Below are 23350 nucleotides of genomic sequence, written 5' to 3'. Positions count from 1 at the left end.
ACTTTAACTGTTATTGTTATCATCCACTATTTTAGGTCTAGGCTGGGGCGGGGGGGGGGGGGAGGGAGGGAGGAAGCATCAAACTAGAAGAAAATAAGAGTCCCCAAAATCTCCAATTTCATTTTCCTTAGAATTAAAAGTCCTGTGTGGAAGTCAGAGTGCCTGGAAGGTTTTTAAACCTTTGTACCGTTGAGTATGTTGATTTAGCCTCTTTGAGTCACATGCATGTGTATTAAGGCCTATACATGCACTTCTCTCTCTGTCTCTCAGTCTCTCACTCTGTCTCTCTGAGAGTCTCTCAGTCTCTCTCTGTCTCTCTCTGTCTCTCTCTGTCTCTCTCTCTCTCTCTCTCTCTCTCTCTCTCACACACACACACACACACACACACACACACACACACACACACACAGTACTAATTGAAAACGACATTACCAGTTGAGTTTCTGAGCATGGGGTAAGCTCTTTCAGACAAGCACAATTCTCTCCCACTTCCTCTCTCTGCCCCTCCCCCAAACGTGCCTTTCAAGCGCCACCGTCTTTTCCAGTGTTGTATGCTCCCTGTTACTGCAAATAATTCATGGTCATTTCCATCTGTGAGTGGAGGCTGTTTTGGCAGAGCCCAAGAATTCCTGAGAAGTCCTGATTAAGTCTTTTATTCCCAAAGAGAACTGTGAAGTCATCCCAGAATAAAAATGATACATTGAAAAATAAGAGCTCGTTCAGGTGCCAAGAGGAGATACTCACCATACCACATCCATCCACTCATTAACTAAATATATGTGCAAAGTGTGCCAGAGGAGAAAAATAAATTATTTAATCAATGAAAATTTACTGAGTGGATACTATGTGCCAGAAATTGCTTCAAAGTAGACACAACAAAATCTTTTTCACATGGCTTTTAATGTCTAAGTGGATGGAGTTTGTGAAGAAAGGAATTTATCATTATGTCAGAAGATGATACACAAACAAAAGGAAAGAAAGTGCTGGATAAGGTAGGGACTTGTTCATGTTTATATTAGATAGCATAGCAAGGCCTATAAGGCACAGTGGCGTCTCTGTAAAACATAGGAAACAAGAAGGACAAACAATGTGGATTTTGGTAGGGATGCTCTTAGGCAGACACATGATAAGAACAAATATCTCGGCAGCAAGTGAACTGCGTATTTGAAGACTACCAAGAGGGATCAGATATAGCTGGATAAGGAAAGGATAAAATAGGATACCTGAGCAGGGGACCAACAGGGCCTGATCCTATAAAATCTTATAGACATCTAGGAACCTGAACAAATCTGAACAAAATAGAAATCCACTTTGAGTCATAAAACATACATATTCCTTGGTCATTTCATAAGGAGCAACATCCCACTGTTGAGGAGCTATAGCTAGAGAGAATGTGGAGAAAATAGAAATAGAAGTATTTTGGAAGGCTGTTGTAGCCATCTATTGAGACTCAGTGGAGGCTGGGACCTGGGGGTCACATACCACAGCCTTTCTTCCTGCCCTGAGGCTTTAGTGTCTATCTCTTGTTCTTTGTTCCTAAGGCACCAGGAGGCATCTTTTTTAAAAGGCCTCACAAACTGCATCAGCATCACCTACTGGTGGGTTTCCCTAGCCAAACAAGAGCTCTTTTATCACCAAATACATGTTGGAGATGCTCTTTCACCTCTGCCTTTGCTTATTAGATGTATGAGACAGAGCAGGAAAAATGACAAACCTGTTTTATTTAAAACATAATCCAAGTCAGTTGACTTCTTAACAGAAGATGTAGTACAGTGAAATTCTGTTATCCTTATATGTAACTTAAACAAATTCAACATTCTACTTCTGAGGGAAGAAAATTTCTATTTGCCACCAAGTCCTTTTGCTCATTCCAGATAGGCTTGCCTTCATACCTCCTGGAATGGCGTGCTTCAGGAAATATGAAAGGGTCAACGGAAGTAATTTGGTGTTTGCAAGACTTCTAGGATTTGGAGACAGTGTTATCTATGCACAAGCCTTCTCCTGGGTATATTTGACTGTAAGAATTTTTTTTTATATATCTCATGTGCCAGTTTTATCAAATGGTCGCCACATGATTTAGGCTCTTCTGTGCCTCATCCCTAGAGGCCTACACATGCCCCAGACCTAGGGCTTACATAGACACTTGCTCAAGATTCATGAGTCCTACTTGTGAGGTCCTGACATCTTTTTAGGGACTTCCAACTCCAAGATAAGCACGATTAACAGAGAGGAAAGAGGGCCCCCAAAAAGATGCAAGTTTTCATCAGATCTTAAATGACAAAGATTTAAGAAGAGAAAGAGAGACAGAAGGTCATCCAAAACCTGTTATTAACAATCTCTTATTCTTACTTGGTTCATAATTCCATGTAGAAAGATGACAAGTTTTTATTCAGTTGCTAAAAGTATATATAGTTCTACCACTGAAAACTCTCATAGGGCCCCAAACCTAGATGAGGAACCACTGGCAATTAACAATGACCAAGAGAGAGAGAATCGGTCTTCCTTAGGTCTGGGGACTCCTAATTGATTATCCAGCACCAGGTGATCAGTCTGAAAAACATACACATTAAAATAACACTAAATGAACTCAGCAGGTTGTATTTATATATATACAGAAAAGATGAGAAGTAGGATGTAGAAATTATATGAAAAATTTAAATAAATTTAACATAAAATTGTTTATATAAACACTGATAGGGTGACTGTGATGTCCCTTAAATTTTCATAAGGATATCATTAATCTAATGCATTGTCATTAGTAGTAAGTAAGAGGCAGAATCAGAAATTTGAGTATATCATTGACTACAAAGCTAATAATGACAAAAGTTTCTGAGAAACAAAAAGCCCCAAAGTAAGACACTTGGATAGGAAACTTCTATGGATTTGAAGAAAATTCCTTTTCTGATATCCATAATTATTCATCATCTAACCCTAAACTACCTTAACCACACATATACACCCTCTGCTCTCCTAGAAAATATCCATTCTCACTGACATAGTGCCACCTGTCCTCCTATCTAAATTCCAACCACTTGTCCATACTTATCTATTTTTATTTAATTATATTCACTTAGACTATGAAAGTATTCTGATAGGAATCTGGGGAACTATGTTGTAAAATAAGAATAATTCATTGTGATAGTCCATATACTATATGTAATATCCTTGAAATTGACCAAGTACCTCTTCTCATTGAATACATTAATTCAATGGCCTTAAACTGACCACAAACTAATCCAGGTGAGTTTCTAAGTTTCAGAGGTATGAGAAAAGGGGTGCTCTGTGTTATCCATATGTTTTTCCATCTTGAAAGGTCCAATACAAATGTAGAATAAGCTATAATATAATCTTACATTTTCTAGTACCTACTTTAAAAAAGCAAAACAGTAATATGTAAAATTAATTTTATTTATACATTTTATTTTACATAGTATGTCTAATATGAATTATTTCAAAATAAAATAGGTATAAAATTGTTTAAAAGTTTTTTAACCTGTTTCCTGTTAAATTTTCTAAATTCAGTGTGAATCTACTCATAGCTGGCCTCATTTTAGAGTAGACATACTGTGGAATAATACTTCTGTACACTGTGAATATGTATTACTCTCATTGGTTAATAAAAAGCTGACAGGCCAGTAGTAGGCAGGTAGTATAGGTGGGACAGCCAGAAACAGAGGACTCTGGAAAGAAGAAACCAGAGTCAGAGGAGTCACTAGCCAGATGCAGAGGGAGCAGGAGATGAATGTGCCATGCTAATAAAAGTAGTGCCTCATGGCAGAGTGTAAATAAGGAATATATGTTAACTTAAAATGTAAGAGCTAGTTAGTAATAAGCCTGAACTATCAGCCAAGCATTTATAAATAATAATAATAATACTGAGTCTCTGTGGTAATTTGAAACCAGCTGCCAAGATGGGGAGTGGGCAGTCAGGACAGGAAAACTTCCAACTACAAAGACATATTTCAAGTAACGAGTGATCAGATGGAGCTAACAGGTACTCTACTGTATGATTTGTACAGTTAATGCTTTCCTCTACAGGCACTCAATATGTTAGTATCTGAATATACTACTAAATTACAGGTGAATTGTTGGTGCTTTGTAAAACAGTTTCTTCATTTCCAGTCATCTTTGATAGATACCTGCTGTGGAATAATGCTTTTATACACTGGTTTAATAAAATGCTGATTGGGCTGGAGAGATGGCTCAGAGGTAAAGAGCACTGACTGTTCCTCCAGAGGTCCTGAGTTCAATTCCTAGCAACCACATGGTGGCTCACAACCATCTATAATGAGATCTGGTACCCTCTTCTGGCCTATAGACATACATGTAGGCAGAACACTATATATATAATAAATAAATAAATCTTTAAAAAAATAAAATAAAATGCTGATTGACCAGTAGCCAGGCAGGAAGTATAGGATAAGAGGTAAGCAGACAAGGAGAATTCTGAGAAGAGGAAGACTGAGTGAAGAGATGCTAGCCCACCACCCATGGAGCAGCATGTAATGGCACACAGGTAAAGCCACAGAAAATGTAGCGACATATAGATTAACAGAAATGGGCTGAGTTTAAGTGTAAGAGCTAGTCAGTAGTAAGCCTGAGCTAATGGCCAAGCAGTTTTAATTATTATAACCCTCTGTGTGTTTACTTGGGTCTGAGTGGCTGCAGACTGGGTGGGACACAAGAAAACTCCCAACTCTAGATACCTATTCCAGGGAGGAAGTAGAGGAATTATTATGAATGCAGCTGCTGGAACCAGACTGTGGGTTTTAACTCCAGTTATGCCTCCTTAAACAAGTTATACGTGTTTTGATTTCCTCTCCTCCTACTGGCAGCATCCTGCCACATTGAATCTGCCTGAAGATTAAGTAAGTCCATATGAATTAGCACTTAGAACTCTGCTTAGCATACCATAGTGCTTAATCATTATCATCTAGATCATGAGAGAGAGTTAAATTTCTGAGGTTATATGGCTAAGGATGAAATTATAATTAAAAAAATTCCAGAATAATTCAGACAACTGTCATCCTAAGGTCAAGGCTCAAACACCCCAATGACCACTTAAGATGGCATACATGGCTCTTGTGTGTCTCTATTATGCAAATATCTGCTTGTTGCCCACCCCTTTCACTACTGGCTGTCCCCACTGGCTCCCCCATCTGTAGTCCTGAAGGAGAATTAGCCTGAATAACAATGAAAAGACAATAAGGTCAGAATCTAAACAGAATAGAAAACCAGTTTCAGATTGGCTTTGGTAAATTCTACCCAATTTCCAAAACAAGAATGAGCAACAACACAGTATTAATAGTAGATTTAGAGTGAAGTACACATGGACTACACATGTATCCTTTACCTCGTATGGCTTCTCATCTCCATCACTGATAATAGAACCTAGGTAGTCATATTTGCGGAAAGCTCAACACTCTCCTTTAGCTCAGCTAGTATAATAAGATAACGCTACTATTCACTAAAAATTAATTGCCTGCAAAGGATTTATATTCTAAGGAAGAAATAATAATACTTTGGTTTCCTCCAATGCCATTATCAATTATCTCCAAAGCACAATTTTCAAACCACTAATCTGAAATATCTCACTGATTGTGAAGACTGGAAATATAGGGAGGGTTTTGCTTTAAAGAGATGAGATTCAAATAGATTTCAATTGAAAATCTTGCTTATTTTCCATTCCCTGTCATCTAGTATTTGTGCCTATGTGAAAAAGGATTTGATGGAACACCACAAAGCTGGACATCTATGTAGAACATCTACACATGGATGCTAATTCTCATCAAGATGAGGATATGACCTTGTTCTGCTATGTCTGGGTCAATAAACAACAGAGAGCAGTATTCAGAAATGTTTCTTTAAATTTACATCATGGACTGTGTCAATACTTTCAGAGCATAAAACATGCCTACTCGCATAAGTAGTACCACAGTAAAAACTGAGCTCTCCAGAGTGATTGTGAAGAACACAATCCCCCAATAGATACCAGTTACTTATTACTTTGAAGAGGTATGGACCCCAAATGGAGGAAAGAATACATCTGTCTCTTTCCTGTGTAGCCATGTTTCTGATAATAATTTTATCCCTGGGTAATTAACTCAGAATGAAATTGTGTGCTTATGGTTTCTTCCTGCCAATCCACAGTCCATTTGAAATCCCAGGGTATCAATTAAGGATGCATTTTCTAAGACAGTGGACAAGCTGTTTCAAGAGACAGATCAGTCATGTCAGGATGGCACAAGGGCAATGAGATCCTCCAAGTAGGATTTTATATTGGAAAAAATAACTTAGTGATCCTTTTAAAGGAGAGGAAATGTGCATAACATACAGGAAAAAGGGAGTTTCTGCAAGTAACTTCCCTGATAAAAAGAAACCTAGGGGGAGAAAAGGATTTATATGATTCACAATTCCAGATTAAAGTCCACCATTGAAGGACAGTCAAGAAAACAGGAAGATGGAGTAACAGTAAACTCCACAGTCTAAAGCACAGAGAGAATGAATGAATACATACTTCAGTTTAGCTTATTTTCTTCCTTTGAAAATACTATCCATGACCCAAACCTAAGGCATGGTGCCACCCACAGTGGGTAAGTCTTCCTGACTCAACCAGTGTAATCAAGACAATCCCCCACAGACAGGCCAACATGATCTATACAATCTATCATTAAGACTCTCCTTCCAGGTGATTCTAGGTTGTGTGAAGTTGCCAATTAAAACCAACCACCACATGGAGGAAACCAAACTATCCCACTTACAGTTGCTGTAAATTAACATTACAAACAAAATTCAGCTTGTGTCTTTAGCTAAATCACTTATTTGTCTTCTGATTTATCCTCTGTACACCAGATATACTAAAATGCTCATTGATTTAAAATAATAAATATGTTATTTTTGTACATACAGCTTAGTTTGCTGCTTCTAATGGAATATTCTTTACTATCTCCTCTGTCTGGCAAAATCATAACCAATTTTCAAATTCCAGATCCTTCAAATCTTCTGTAAATAAAATATCTTGATTCTAATTACTAGATGATAAAAAATTTAAATTTTGTATAAAATTAAAAAAAAACATTTAGAAAAGTGCCCAAGTTGGAAAGCAAAGGCTCCAGTAATTTTCAAAGGAGCCATACATATGCCCATGAGATCTATACCAAAACACAAAATAGTCCTGGTACCCTAGAAGATTCTTTTGCCCTTACTCTTTTATTCAAATTTCAATTATATGGATTTATCCTGTATTAAATGTTAGTGAAACAAAAAATTATGACATGCATTCTTGGCTATTTTGTTTGTGAAATTTAGCTACAATGATGTAGTCAGTTCCTTCATTCATTTATACTGTGTTATGACACTCTGTTTTGTGACTCTTAACAAAAATCTATTTATTCTGTTGCTCCTGGCCATTTGGGTCTTCCAGTTTGGAATTATTTTAAGTAGTGAGCTTATGAATATATTTGTATACATAGAATTATGTACATATGTATGCATATCTGTTGCTGTATTCCTAGAAGTAGAATCACAGGGTGTACCAGTTGTCAGCTTTACTAGTTGTCAGAATATTTTCCAAAATATTTGTATCAATTTTCACACAACTCACATGCCAATCCCAGCATATTCAACTTTCTGTCATTTGTCATCTTCCATCAAGTGTCATAAAACACTTGATGTTTGTCAGTCTGTTTGATATATCCATGGGTGTTTGTATGTAGTGGGACTACATTATAAGTTATATCTATCTCTTAACTAATAGTCATTTAGATATGTTTACTTCTTCCTCTCAACCTATTTAAGTTTCTTGCTTATTAAAAAATACTAATATTTTCTAATTGATTCACAGAGTTCTTTATAAATTCCATCACAGACTCTTGTCGATTTTATCTTTACAAATATCTTCTCCATGCTTAAATTTCTGTCTCACTCTGTTGAAGATGTCCTTTAGCATATTTAAGCATGATTCAGTTTCAGAATTTCAATACTTTTGCATGCCCTGGGAGAAGGCGGAGAAGATGCACATCTCCAGATCTGAAAAGACTCGTCAGCTTGCACCAAAAAAAAAAAAAAAAAAAAAAAAAAAATTGCCTAGAAAGACATTGATCTCTGTTTTTGTTTTAAATGTTTTAATGTTTAATGTATACAATCAGGTATACAGTATACTTAAGCTTGGAATATATGCATGATCTGAGGCAGAAATCAGTATTCATTTTTAATTGGACATTTTTTGAGAATTTCATACTGCATTTTCATCATTTCCATCCCTCCCTCAACTCCTTATGTGCCTCCCACTCTCTCTCAAACTCATGACATCCTCTACACTAACTATTTTTGCGCACACACCTTACTAATTCCATTTAGTATTGTTCATTTGTATATGCTTACGGCTGACTACTTGATATTTTATATCTTATCAGGGAAGTTGTCCCCTAGAGAACTGAATCTCCCTCTCTCAGCCTATAGCTCTTCAGCTCTTCATCCAGGGGTGGGACTCAGTAAAACTAACCCCATCCACACTGATACATTGTGGTTGTACCACAGGTCATTATGTTGACACTGGCATGTCAATTGTTATTATACAGGTTTTGATTAGGCAACAGTATTGCTGAGATTTCATGACTGTTGTGTCTAGAAGGTGCTTTTTTACATCAGGCTTTTTGCTTCTCTGGCTTTTGCAATCTAGTTTCTTCTTCTTCCATAATATTCTCAAAGCCTTAAGCGTAATGGTTGTATTACAGATGTACTAATTGGGGCTGGACATCCAATGGCCACTTATTCTCTACATTTTGACCAGTTGTGAGTCTTTGTCTTCTTAAAGAAGTTGCTTCTTCAATTAGGGGTGATACTTCTAAGCAAATTTTACTTTTTCTTTACAGATGACTAGAATTTCATTCTGTATTTTCATTATCAAGTCTTCAGTTGAAAAAATAATTATTATTATTTCGTTGTGAGCCTAGCCTTTAACAATTGAGCCATCTCTCCAGTTCCAGTAAAAGAAAATTTGAGAGAAATATCTATAAAATAATTCCATCCAATGAAAGTGGAGAAATGGTCGAAAGGAGAAAGAATGTATAAAACAATCAGGTAGAACACCTTTAAGTTTCCCATAAACCTATAGAGGTAAGAAAATCCACAGACACGAAGACTTACTAGATTGTAATTAGCAACAAAATCATCTAGTTTCCATCACTTCATGCTGTTCTCTGACAGATTGAGAACATAACTGAAAGAAATCTTGGTCCTTCTTCCAAACCAAGCATACCTAAGGCTACCATCCTACCATCATAACCACCTTCAGCACCTAGCTCATATCACAGAATTTGCCTATGTCCTGGCTGATCCAGCTCAGTTTGACTTTCAGATGACAGAGCTATCAACAAAGCAGCACAACCATATTTTAATGTGTGGACAACATATAGTCTAACCGATATGAAACAACACGTTTGCTCATTGCCTATGCCTATACCGGCACCTGAACCTTTTCCCCAAGCAACTCTATCTTTATCTAATTGGAAGAATTCACATTTTTCTGCAGAATCTATCAACTTCTCTAACTTAAATGATGGTGAATCACAGAAAGAAGATGAGTTTCCCATGCTTTCTTTTAGTAGGCTCAAATATTGAGGAAGACCAGGATTGCAAACCTCTTCCTGGATATCCTGTTGTCTAACAGTCAGGTGCCTGGGGAAGTGATACTATAGCATAAGAACCCATCACTGTACTGAAGAACTTCAGTTCTAGAGACCAACACTAACTCCCCAAATGCTCCTCTTCCTACAAGTGACAGGATAGCCCCAAATGTCCATCAATTCAAGGCCAGTCTCTAAACTCTTCCTTATTAAGCTGTTGGCCAAGTTTAATATTAACAACCTCTTACTATTTTCTTAGTGTACAGAAAAATTCACCTGTAAATGCAGATGGCCAGCAAGTTTCCTTCAAAAAAAAAGTTTATTTACATATTCAACTCCTTCAATGGATTTTCCACTTCTTCCTCTGAACATTTATTTATTGAAATTTTTTTTCTAAATTTCAGGCCTGAGAATCCTTAATATTCTTCATGAATTTTCTGTTATTTTTGTCACTTAAAATAAATCCATAATTTCTTTTTACTGTTTTGTAAAGCATGTGTGTGTGTGTGTGTGTGTGTGTGTGTGTGTGTGTGTGTGCAAAATGCTAGGGTTTAAACCTAGGGTCTTATATATTCTAGGTAAATGCTTTGATATTGAACTATATCACCAGACCCTTTTTCTGGTTTTATTCTGAAGCATAGTCTAGGGAAGTTTCTCAGGCTGGCCTTGAACTTGCAATCTTTCTGACTTAGCCTCTCATCTGTCTGGGTTTGTGGGCCTGTATTACCAAGCTTAGCTACCTGTTCCCTTTAGAAATAATTCTTTTGTGGACTATTAAATTTTAACAGAAGAAGTGGTTGCTTTCTTTCAGCATTTTGAAGATGTTACTGCTGCCTCCTGCCTCTGTCTTCCATCAAGTTAACATTGTTACTGTTGTGGCAAGTCCAGTGCCAATGAGTAATAGTTATTTAATATACATTTGCTACATTGAATTGAACTAAAATTGAGAGAGATATAACAGAATCACCAACAGAAAAGTCTTTCCAGTTAGTTCCCTTAACACTACTTATAAATGAAATGAGCTTTCTCATAAAAATTATGTACTTATAAAAATTTTCGGACTTGCTTTGCCCTCTCCTTATATGTATTTGCATATTAAGAAATGTCCACTCCACTTGAAGAATCCTGCAGAAGAGGGTGAGGAAGGGTTGTAGGAGCCAGAGGGGTCAAGACACTGCAAGAAAACAGCCCATGGAATCAACTAACTTGAAGCTCACAGGGCTTCACAGAGACACAACTGACCATCAGGGAGCCTGTGTGGGCAAATGAATGGAACTGAAAAAAAAAAAATCATCCTGAGCGAGGTAACCCAGACCCAGCAAGACAAACATGTTTATCCTGCCTGCAGAGTGTTCTAGGACCCAGTGCATAGCAAATTGTCATCAAAGAGACTAGAGATACTTAGTCCTACAAATTATGGGAGCAGATGCAGAGTCCCACAGCCAAACATTAGGCAGAGCTTTGGGAGTCCCTGTGGAGGAGGTGGAGAAGATATTGGAGGAACCAGAGGGCTCAGGGACACCAGGAGAGAACACGGCCCACAGAATCAACTGATCGGGACTCATGGGGGCTCGCAGAGATCAGGGAACCAGTAGGGGCTGACATAGCTCCTCTACAAATATGTTAGGATTGAGTAGCTTAGTGTCCTTGTGGGATTCCTAAAAGCAGGAGCAGGGTCTGTCACTGACCCCTTTGCCTACTTGTGGGGCCCTTTGACTCCTACTGGGTTGCCTAGTCCAGCCGTGATATGATGGTATGTGCCTGGTCTTATTGTAGCTTATTATGCCCTGTTTGGTTGATGTTTCTGGGGAAGGTCTGCTCTTTTCTGAGGGGGTGCAGAGAGGGGGTGGATCTGGGGAGAGAGGAAGTGTAGTGGATAGCCATTCCAGCTTTGATCTGGAAGTTCCAACCTCCATTGAGACTTCAGCAACTGTCACGCCTACAAGGCGGGGCCAAGGGAGGCGCCTGGGGACCTGAGATCTGGATCGGCGGACACTCACTCCGTTCCAGGACCCTGGATGGTGGAGGTGGACAAAGCAGAGCTCCAGAGAACACCGCTGGACTGTGATACACCTTCCCCAGACCCCGCAACCTACCTATCCCTTAATTTGTAAGTTACGCCATTAAATAAATCTCCTTTTAACTATGTGGAGTGGCCTTAATAATTTCACCAATAAGGAAGTGGAGAGGAGAGACTGGGAGAAGGGAAAGGAGGAGAAACTGTGGTCTGGATAAAAGAATAATTTTTTAAAAAATAAAGAAAAATTTAAAAAAAGAAAGAAATCTTCAGTCCATTCTATAATCTCTTTCTGTGGGTTTCTGTGCTTTTATTTGCAACTTCCTATATTTAATTACTGAGTATAAGACACATTTACAATAAAAAAGTCCTGTTTGGGGTTAAATATTTAGAGTTTAAAAGAACATCTATAATTTTATATTCAAATCTTAGGCTAAAGATGAGATACTTTAATGTAACTCTTCAAGTTAAAAGCAGACACCATAGTGAAATAGTGACTCTTCTATTTGATAATGAAATCTCATGTTCCTATACATTATAATAACTCAAAAGTTTATGGAAACAAGATCTCAGGTTAAAACCTTCTACCTAATCATTTCCAATATTTGCCATGGTATCTGATATCTAGAACTCCTTAATTCATAATCATTTGACAAATTAATCAATGAATGCTAAATTTGTTCTAGCCCAATAGTACAAAGATGCTAAGATCCCATCCTCACCAAGATCCTTTGCCAGGTTGTCCATAAGACCTTTTATAAACTCAAACATTTTTTTTCTGCTCACAAAGAACAAAAGCCAAATTGACTCCAATCTTTCTAGGAAAAAAGATATCAATATACATGTCCTGAAATCCATCTCCATATAGCAGCATGTTACTCTAGTTATCAAACTGAAATTAAGAATATTCTGTTACACAATCAGACCTTCAGAATAAAATGTTTTTATCAATCTGAAAAATGCTTTGTTTAACTAATATAAAACTTGTTAGAAAAAGTCTGTTTTCCACGGAAAGAGAGACCATGATAAATGAAGACACTATGGGAATAGGAAGAATCAGAGTGCTGGAGAGGTCCCCAGGAATCCACAAAGATGACTCCACTATAGACTACTGGCAATGGTCCAGAGGGTGCCTGAGCTGACGTACTCTGGTGATCGAATGGCCAAACACCCTAACTGTCATAATAGAACTCTCACCCAGTGACTGATGGAAGCAGATGCAGAGATCCATGGCCAAGCCCCAGGCAGAGCTCCAGGAGTCTAACCAATGAGAGAGAAGAGGGATCATATGAGCAACAGATATTGAGACCATGATTGGTAAAAGCACAGGGACAAATAGCCAAACTCGCGAAAACACATGAACTGTGAACCAATAGCTGAGGAACCCCCATGAAACTGGACTAGGCCCTCTGGATAAGTGAGATAGTTGATTGCTTGAACTGTTTAGGGGGCCCCCAGGCAGTGAGACTGGGACCTGTCCTTAGTGTATGAGCTGGCTCTTTGGAACCTAATGCCTATGCTGAGACACTTTGCTCAGCCTTGGTACAGGGAGGAGGGAATTGGACCTGCCTCAACTGAATATACCAGGCTCTGCTGACTCCCCAGGAGAAACCTTGCCTTGGAGGAGGTGGGAATAGAGGGTGGATTGGGGGGAAAGGCTGGGGGTGGGAGGAGAGAGGACAGAGGAATCCGTGGTTGATATATAAAATGAATAGAAAATCTCTTAATAAAAAGAAAAGAAAAAATACTCAAATGAAATAATGTTGCTCATGAAAAAAATGTCACTAATATTTTTATTTGCCCATCTACTGAAGGTTGTTTTATGTGTATATTTGTCTGAGAAAATGTCTTAAACACATATGAGTCTTTGTTAATAGCAGGGAAGGAGTAGGCAAGACTGTAAGAAATGGCTCCAAGACTGTTTGATGACAGGGACTGTTGCTCTGATAGATTCAAGTTTAACTACATGTTTTAAACTTGAGGGAGAATATAAGGAACTTACCTATCTATCCATCAGTTTCTCAGAAAGAGAGAGCCGAGAGTGAGGAAAGAATGAATACGTTTGGGAGAGCTTGCCTTATGAAAGCCGTCTTCCTTAACAGCTTTGGCGCCTTCATTCCCACTGCTGGAGTCATGGTGGCTTTGAGGATCTGACTGTGTTTTGCTTTATCCTCTACGTGAGGGTAGCCCCGTGCCCACTCATGTATTCTGACAATTTTGATGGAGACTACCTGAGAGATACTGGGGCTAAGGCAATAAGATACTCTAAGGACTGAGCGAACTACAGCTGTTTTAAATAAACGACAGCGAGTTACTGCTGATAAAGAAACAACCAACTTCAAAGTGACACCTGAATGGGAGGCTTTTCAGTGGGATTAGTAGAATGAGAAACAAGGCTGGAAATGTATAATTTATATATTCTTCAAGTCTCTTCACCATCAGTAGGAATAAGGAACTCGATGTGGGGGAGGATTTTCAGCATGTTGTAGAGAGTAAATCTCATTTACAATGTACTGAGTGGATTTATACTAAATTATCTGGTTTAGCAACAATACAAAGAATTGCCATGGTTCAAAGAAATGGGGACATATATGCCTCATTAGAGTGTAAATTTCCACACAGCTTTGGAGAGCAATTTAACAATATCTGGTAAAGTTAAAGCTGCATTCAGCTTGTAACTCATCAGGCAATTTCATGTCTAGGGATGTGTGCTAGACAAAGTCTGAAACAAATGTGGATCAAAACCACTCAGGCTCTTACTACAGCTTTAACTGTAATGTTGAAAACAGAAAATAACATAAATGCTTTTCCATACAAGAAGGGACAAGAATAAGTGAAAAATGAAATAAGGAATGCCACAGTCAGTAGGAATACATGAAATCTACTTGAGTAAATGCAGATAGATCTTGAAAATACATTTAAAAATAACCAGGTGGCATGGTGGCATTCACATAAATTTCAAATGCTCAAAGCATAGCATGAATTGTTCAAATATATACACACATATATGTTGATTTTCAAACACGGACTCAGAAGCTACAAAACTGCTTTGGCATGGTTGTCTTCTGTGACAACAGGACCCTTTCTCAATGTTAACAATACACCTGAGCTGACCTAGTAATAAAAGCTAGGTGCTCATGCTATGTTCTTAAGTGGAGCAAAGCATCTATTTTGCAGCCTACACTCAAGCTCAGAGGTTAGTTGGAGGCAAAATGATCCAGGGATGCTGTCCTGGAGTTACTGACAGCTTTCAGAGGGTGGAAGATATACCACATGGAAATGAGTCTGCAATACTGCTAGGTCCACATTTAACCCTCTTCTTCTTCCTTTGACCTCCTTATAGTTACTGTCTTAATATTTATGCTTATATTTATATTAAAACTAATGCTATCTCTTTGGCCTTTCTTTATGTTTGGAGATGTTTAGTTTCCTCTCATCTTTTTCCCTTTTTGGGACTGTAATTCAATTACAACATTTCTCCTCTTTCCTTCCTACCTCCAAAACCTTGTCCCTGCTCTCCTTCAAATTCATGACTTCCTCCTTTTAGTAGTTATTATTTGTCATAGGGTTTTTATTGCTGTGATGAAAAACCATAACCAAAAAGCAAGTTGGGAAGGAAACGGTTTATTTGGCTTACATTCCACATTGTAGTCCATCATTGAAGGGAGTCAGGAAAGGAACTCAAACAGACCTGGAACCTGCGGGCAGGAGCTGATGCAGAAGCCATGGAGGCATGCTGCTTTACTGGCTTGTCCAATGTGACTGGCCTAGCCTGCTTTCTTATAGAATTCAGGACCACCAGCCCAGGGTGGCCCCACCCACAATGGGCTGTGTCCTCCAACATCATAACTAATTAAGAAAATTCTTTATAGCTGGATATTATAGAGGTGTTTCCTTGGTTGAGGTTCTATCTTTTAGATGACTTTAGCTTGTGTTGAATTGTCATAAAACTATCCAGAACATTATTATATGCATATATGTACATGCACACATACATATTTCCAAATAGAACCTACTCTGTCCATACAATGGTACCTATATGTTTTTAGTGCCGATTGTTTGGCACTGAACAACCAATTGGTATGCTCTTCCCTGGGGAGGACCACCTCTCCTGTTTCCAGCTTTCCTCAGTTACCTATAATTCTTTCTGTAGGGTTAAGGCCTACCAGGGAACTTTTTGCGAAATTGTTTCCTCTGAATCATTATTCTTTTTCTTTCTTCTGATGGCTATAAGGTGATCCTGGACTGATTTTCACATAGGAAGCTCTCTCAATTCTCAGAAGGCCAAGTGCTAAGAAAAAATGAGGGACAAATACAAGGAGCTATTGCCCTGTGTTTCTAATCCATGCTACAGCCAACAAAAAGGACAAGGAGACCAGCAAGACCTCTAAAGCATGTGTAGTCCAGTACATGCTATATAAAGAATGAGTGTTTGATACAGATGATGCTTTTTTGGCCACCATCACAATTTCCAGCTCTCCTTAGTTACCATTACAATTACTCACCAAATTCACCATCTTCTGCAGAAGACCTGTTCTGTTGAGAATACACCACTGTCGTTCATGTTCCTTCTTTAACTCAATCACTTTTGCACTAAGTTTTATATCTAAAACAGATTGTACTCCACTTAATAAAGAAATCCTTCTCCTCATTTGTAATAGGAAATTATGATACTTCAGAGATATTTTCTACAGATATCTACAACTAAGACACCAAATTTAGGATGAGACAGAGTGAACCACTTTTGTCCTGATTTAAGAAAAACAGTTTAATGTGACCTGGGAGATGTCAGAGTCACTGTTATTGGCCTGACAAGTCATCTGCCTCTCTACCCCCTTCCTCTTAATGGTCTATAAATATTGGGCTGCTTATACCCCCTGGGCCAATTAAGGAACTTTTACTTACCACACTCACTGCTAATGGATCAACAGTGTAACCACAACTTCTTTTGCCCCAGGCACATAAATAACCATAGCATGTTTAAGAAACGTTGATCACCAAAATTACCTGAACATGGGCCCTAAACATGAGATGTTAATTTTCCTTCATTGGTACCAATGATTCATTTCTAGTAAACAATGAGTAATTGGTATTATTCCTAGCCACTTCGGGAGTCACATGACTGCACATGCACTGTCAGCAGTCAGGTAAAATGCTTAGTCACTCCAGGGCCTTAGTTCTATGAAATCCGTGCACATCTTAGTCACATAATATGCAGACAGCATGATCAAGTAGTCTATGCGCATGTGTGGCATGCCTACATAAACCCATATAGGAATGCACAAGGTGACCTATAAAAGCAGGCTCTATCTGCTCCCCTCTCGGTCCCTCTTGCCAGAGGTAGCTTCCAACCTCCCACCCCCCACCCTTTCCCATAGGCCTACCCACCTCCACTTTTTCTCTTCCCTAATAAAAACTCTTATCATGGGTTCCATCATACCCCCTGTTTTCTCACACCTGGTAAATAACACCGACAAATGAATAACAGTAATTACTTTCTTACTGTTTAGATGATAAAGTTCTCTCAATTAGCATTAAAGATTTCAATGTATTTGGTATAGGGGACATTAGCCATGATTATTCCATAGAATCACAAAGTCCTCTCATTATTTGAAGAATGAAAAATCAATTCAGATCTACAAAATATTAGATGTCTCTAAATACTAAATATCTATCTTTTAATATAATCAAATAAATTTGAAAGCAGTCTTTACTACATCAGGCTGTCTCTTCCTTATTCCAATCATCAGTCAACACAGTTTGATTTACCAGGTCACCAGGCTTTCAATTCCTTTATTGCTGAGTCAGTGCCAAGAAGGACAGGATCTCCAACAGTTAGCTCTGTCACAGTTTCTGGTTAGGAAACTAAGGTCAGGTCTGAAAGCCCAGAGGACACTTAAGAAACACATGACACTGGATAGTAGTGACTTCAGTTGTGTCTCCTAGGCGCACAACTGTTCTGAGTTTTCAGATGTGATTGTCTGAGAAATGCTTCCTCATGCTCCATTCCCTTCAAAAGACCTTAGAAAACTAGCAACTTCTGTGTGCTTAGACAGAGCCAGGACAAAACTTCTCTGGGACTGCAGACTGAGTGGCATGTGTGTACTTGTGTGTATATGTGTAAACACATACTTGTGAATGGAAAACAAAAGTTGATGTCAAGTGTCTCCCTCAATCACTCTCCACTTCACTTTTTAAAACATGGCCTCTCCCTGAATGAACCCGGAGCTCACAAATTGACCAGACTAGTTGGTCAGCAAACCCCAGGGTTTGATTTACCATGTCACCAGGCTTTCAATTCCTTTATTGCTGAGTCAGTGCCAAGAAGGACAGGATTCCACCCTCCTGTGTCTCCACCATTGCTAGGTCCAAAGTGGTCCCCAAAATAGCAATGCTTGTGACAGTGTCCTAAAGTGAAGGACTCTGACCAGGTGAACAGAAGGATTGATAGCGGGTAAACAGAAGTGTAAACTCAGCATTCTTTAGGAATCTCACAAGGCAGGTTTCTATTTACCAGGAAAATATTTGCCCTCAAGTGTCAACTCTCTTGGGCAAGGGCATCTAGTTGATGATTCGTCTCCACAGCCTGCAACATCTCAAACACCTCCACCCTGTTGACTATCCTATAAAACCTGCTTGCTTTCTCACCCAGCTGCTGCGCTAGTCCCATGAGACCATATGGCAGTTTGACTTCCCAAATAAACTTCTCTTTCCACTCATGGACTGGTCCTATTCGGTGGTTTCACTGCTCCTTCACTTACAACCACCCCACCTCCATTTTTACCCGGGGTTCTAAGTAAGTAGACTCAGATTCTCATGATTAGGGCAAGCACTTCACCAATGGAGCCATCTCTGGAGCCCCCTACAGGCTGAACGCGCATGCCCCTTGCATTCAATTCATACGTACACGTTGATATGTAAGATGGAATTTGGGGGTGGTAATTAGATCATGATGGAACTCTCATAAATGGAAAGATACTTGAGATAAATGCTTTCTCTTTCTGCCATAAGAAGGTACAAGAAGGCATTCTGCAAACCAAAGAGTGGCCTTTCCCAAACCAGAGCTGCGGAATATGTGGGGATCTGGATATTTATTTTAATAGTCCTATCCATGACTTAGAAGGTCTCTTGGAACCACACCCTGCTCTACCCAAAGCCCATATCTTCTACATATCACAACTGCTACCTTCTGGATGACAGGATCAACACCGGCTCGGCCCACTTGACTGTACAGCTACCTCATGAAATGAAACAAGCACAATGGAAAATACCAACCAACCCCTGCACCCTAATTGGCTCAGCAGGCCTTTGTGAAACAGTCCAAAATATGAGCCCCACCCACCAGGGCTTCACTTATCCCTCTTCCCAGTCTCCACTTCCTTCTTCCCAGCCTTCACTTCCTTCTTCCCAGCCTTCACTTGCAGGCTTCTTTGTCAATGCTAATCCCAGCAGGACTAGTACATACCTGGTTCTATTAAATTTATGACAGGTGACTTAGATTTCAGGTCACTGGGATTTAACCCAAATTTGCATAAGGATAATGGGCATTCTACTACATTTTATGCCAATAAGCCCTAATATGGTAATTAACCACTGAGCACATTCACTGATAAGCTATTCATTAGGAAAAACACCTGACAACCACCAGGGTTATCAGACTCCACAATTTTCAAATCTCTTTCAGAAATGTTTTTCTTCCTCTAGGGATTAAAAGGTAGCAAAACCAACAAAGGAGTCACCCTCAATGGTACTTTCATGAAACCCCTGGTTTGACGAACCCTGGGAGGTGAGAAGTAGTTTACAGATTTTTACTTTATATATGCTTTCTCTTAACTTCAAGTTCCCTTCATAAGAAAAGACAGTGGTGGGAACATTTGGCCATTGCCTTGTCCACGATGAGGAAGAGCTGGCTTGTTCTTCTGCAGAAATGCATGTTTTTAATGAATAAATAAATTCATAAATGGTGGAGTCCAGTGGGTGTGACCAAACCTCATTAATGACAGTGCCTTAAACACTCAGCTTTCTCTTCTCTTGCAAGAATATTTTCACTCCCAGGCCTGTATAGGTATTGGTCTCACTGGCTACTGATTTGTACCTCCATTCTCTTTCTCAACTCCATTAGGAACTAACCACTTGGCACTTGGTCCCAGCTGCCTCAACTGTGTTAATCCAGTGTCCAGGTAAATTTAGCAGCGAGTATGTATAATCAACAACCGGTAGCCATAGTGGCTACCAACTTTAATAAGATGCAATCTATCTTAAGTAACAAGCAGGATTCTGATACCCTCCATTACCCCTTTGTTCTTTCTTACTCTGTTCCTCTATTAAAAGTCATTCAGCTATTCTGGAGAAGAACATTTAAGCCAATATATACATGGAGATGGTTCTAGCATTCCAGTTCATGCTGGTTTATTACTCCCTTCCTGAAAATCTTTAGTACAAGTTGCTTTCTACCCGATTCTGCCATGTGATAATAGCATTTTGCTATTTTTCTTTATGATTACATTCTTCAAGTGCTTTGTGTAGGTAAATGTTTTCTCACCAACTACATCTTTGTTTGCTACAAATCTTTTGCACGATAGAGATACAAAACAGATAAGACGGTAAGCTATTTTGAAAGGAAAAAGAATTCCTGTCATATCACTGTTAAAAGTATACAGCACTCAATGAATGCCTTAGATTGAATTGAACTCAGCTGAATTGATATTGTCCTCCAGATATTCATTGGTATCTTATATTTGCAAATCTATGAGGTATGTGTTCTACTTGCTAAACACATAAATATGTATCTGAAATTTTACTGTTCTGTAACTGTGACTTTTAAATTGTATTATGATGAATAGATACTGAGTCTTTCAAACACACACTGGCTATAAAATCTAATGGTAGAGTTAATCACATAGAGGAAAGGAGAATGTAAATGCAAACAATGAATTGTATGAATATTGCATAAAGAATTATATCTTTTAAGAAATTAGATCAATTCAAAGTGAGGCTACAAAATATTTCTTATATATAGTTTTTAAAAAATATTTCATTCATTGTTTAAGAACTCCATACATGTATACAATGTATTTTGAGTAGTCACTTCCCACTTCCCCCCAACCTCTAGATCCTTCTCTGCTATGACACACCCCTCTCAACACCATATTCTCTATTCACAACCCGCTGAGTCCAATCAGTGTTGCCTGTAAGTGCATGTATATAGAGCCATTCACTGGAGCATGGATAGCTTTCTCTTTCACATCACACTGGGGAGTGTCCATATTTGAAGACACAATATCAACCTGTGAAAATCTTGATCTACATATGTAGTCTTAATACATTATATTGGAAATGGCCAGATTTTGTCTACTATTTTTAATAAATCCAAGAGTCAGTTTATGCTATCCCCTTTGGAATACCTACAGTCCACTTAGGCTTCTGTAAATAGGGTTGGGTTTTAAAACAGACACAACTATTTATTTGCATGTTACCTTTGGCTATTTGTATGCTATGCAGGCAGAGTTTGGTTGTTGTGATATAATGTATGGTCAGAAAAATCAAAACTACTTCCCATCATCTGACTCACTATTTCTAAGCCTCAGGACTACAGTACTTTGAAGCTGGATAATTTCTTATCAGCTTAGACTGCACTATGCATTGTAAGATACACATTACAGCAACATTCTTGGCTTCTACTTATCCTATTTAAATAGGATACTGCTACTGTCCTTTACTCCTCCCCAATGTTAATTTAAACAACAAAAAAATGTCTGTAGCCATGGCAAAACATTTTCTTGGTTGAAAATTGCTTCCAGGTAAAAACTATTAACCTGGCCATACAAAAGAAGCCAAACCAACCCCAGAACTACTACTTCCCAAGAAAGAAACTATCCCTTATGCTTTGCATTCAAAATACCATACATAGAACATAAGGGAAACACATTAAATCAGCCATTTAATGGCATTTGGAGGACTATAAGGCACTGTAAAGCAACTAAACATTATAGAAGAGTATTCGACTTAAATAGGACATGAGTGATGATCAAGCTGATATCTATTTTTACAGATGAATTTTTAAATCATTTTAAATATCATCTATCAGGTCCATTAAGGTAATATCAATGAAAAAATCCAGGCTAAGAAAAATAAATTTCATCAGAGACCATTTGGTTGCAAAGAATTTTTAAAATATGAAATTACCACATTCAAATTTCACATATGCACATGCATTTAATTTATCCTTGAATAAAAGATTTTAAAATGTACTCAAAGAATAAATTATTCTAACCATGGCAGAATGGATCAATTTAATTATGTAAAAATGTAATTTGAAGAAGTAGCAACTTCCTTATAGTTAGTCCAGAAATTCTATTGAGGGTTATAAATTACTTTCCACTCTTTTATAAACCTATACTATGAACAGTATTGTTAGAACTACAAAAAGTCTCTGCTTTTGAAGGGATTATATGTATGCAGTAAGAGCTAACAAATGACTCTAGAACAATGTGAGGAAGAAATGAATGCTAATAATAGCTAGTGTCTATAGAGTATGCACCATATGCCAGACTCAGCTGAAAGTTTTATTGCATCATATCATTTAACATCATGAAAACTCTATGTGGTAGGGACTATTAAAACACCTATTTAATAATTGAAGAAAATGAGCATCAAAGAAGTTAACTTTTCCAAAACCTATAGAGAGTATTCATTAGAAGTAAAGTTCAAGTCTAGCTAGCGACCCCTAAAGTCTGAGTTCTTACACATTATAATACATAAATATGCTTGGAATTAGAAGAAAAGACCACTGTTAATGCAATGAGTAGTCGAGAGGGGACCACAAGACACAGCCTAGAATAAAGAGTAGCATTCAGAACAGAGGCAGGGAGAAATGCTTGCGAGGAGAAACAAATAACTCATCCATGGAAATACGAACTGAAAACTTATCATTAAAACTAACCAGAAATGGTGACTCTGGCTTGATCTGGAGGACCTGTAAGAAAGCAGGAAGAAGGAAGCCACTGTATAAACACTTGGGTAGGAAGCTGAAGAGGACGTGATGTGCTGGGCACTGCATATTTCTAAAGAAAAGCACAAAGAGTCAAGGGGGCAGAATGTAGACCACAGAGAAGAAAGGTAAGAATATCCATTATAATATCACAACAGATGTAGAGAAGAAAGGTAAGAACATCCATTATATCACAACAGGCAGGAGGTGGAAGAGAAGTGTCCAGAGAGGGAGGACAGGAATGAGTGAGAAATAACAAAGGAATCCCAAATGGGATCTTGCAGCTGATGAGGGAAAAGAACAAGAAATGGGGGTGTGGAGGAAAATTCAAAACTCACTATGAGAATTCTAACTCGGATGAATGGTAAATGATAACAGTCTCAGCTGCTCTTAGATTACACTAACCATATTATCATTCTCACAATCCTTCTCACTTCTAAATGATGCACAAGCCATCTTTTGCTGGTTTCCTCACCTTTACATTCTCAAATCTCCCTACCATTTGTTTTGCCTCATTTCTTACCATCTCCTGGGCATTCTTTGTCTTCCTGAGTTCTAAAATCTGCAAGTCAAGGTTTATATAAGGATACATGGAGGAGCACATGTTTTCAGAAGAAGCACCTGCCCGGAAATGTTCAAAGTTGCAAAAGAAAATTTCTAGGGATCTGTGATGCAGCAAGATGCATAAAGATAACAGTACCTATCTATATATGTATA

General features: G+C 38.3%; 1 protein-coding gene across 11 annotated transcripts in view; it reads right to left on the bottom strand.

The window, feature by feature from the left end:
• Nrxn3 (neurexin 3) overlaps positions 1-23350 on the bottom strand; it is a 1488381-nt gene that overhangs the window by 1097514 nt on the left and 367517 nt on the right. The gene's annotated exons all lie outside the window — the stretch shown is intronic.

This window comes from Peromyscus eremicus, chromosome 14 (assembly GCF_949786415.1).
Source record: "Peromyscus eremicus chromosome 14, PerEre_H2_v1, whole genome shotgun sequence".
Lineage (NCBI taxonomy): Eukaryota > Metazoa > Chordata > Mammalia > Rodentia > Cricetidae > Peromyscus > Peromyscus eremicus.
This window is presented reverse-complemented; position numbering and strand designations above follow the sequence as displayed.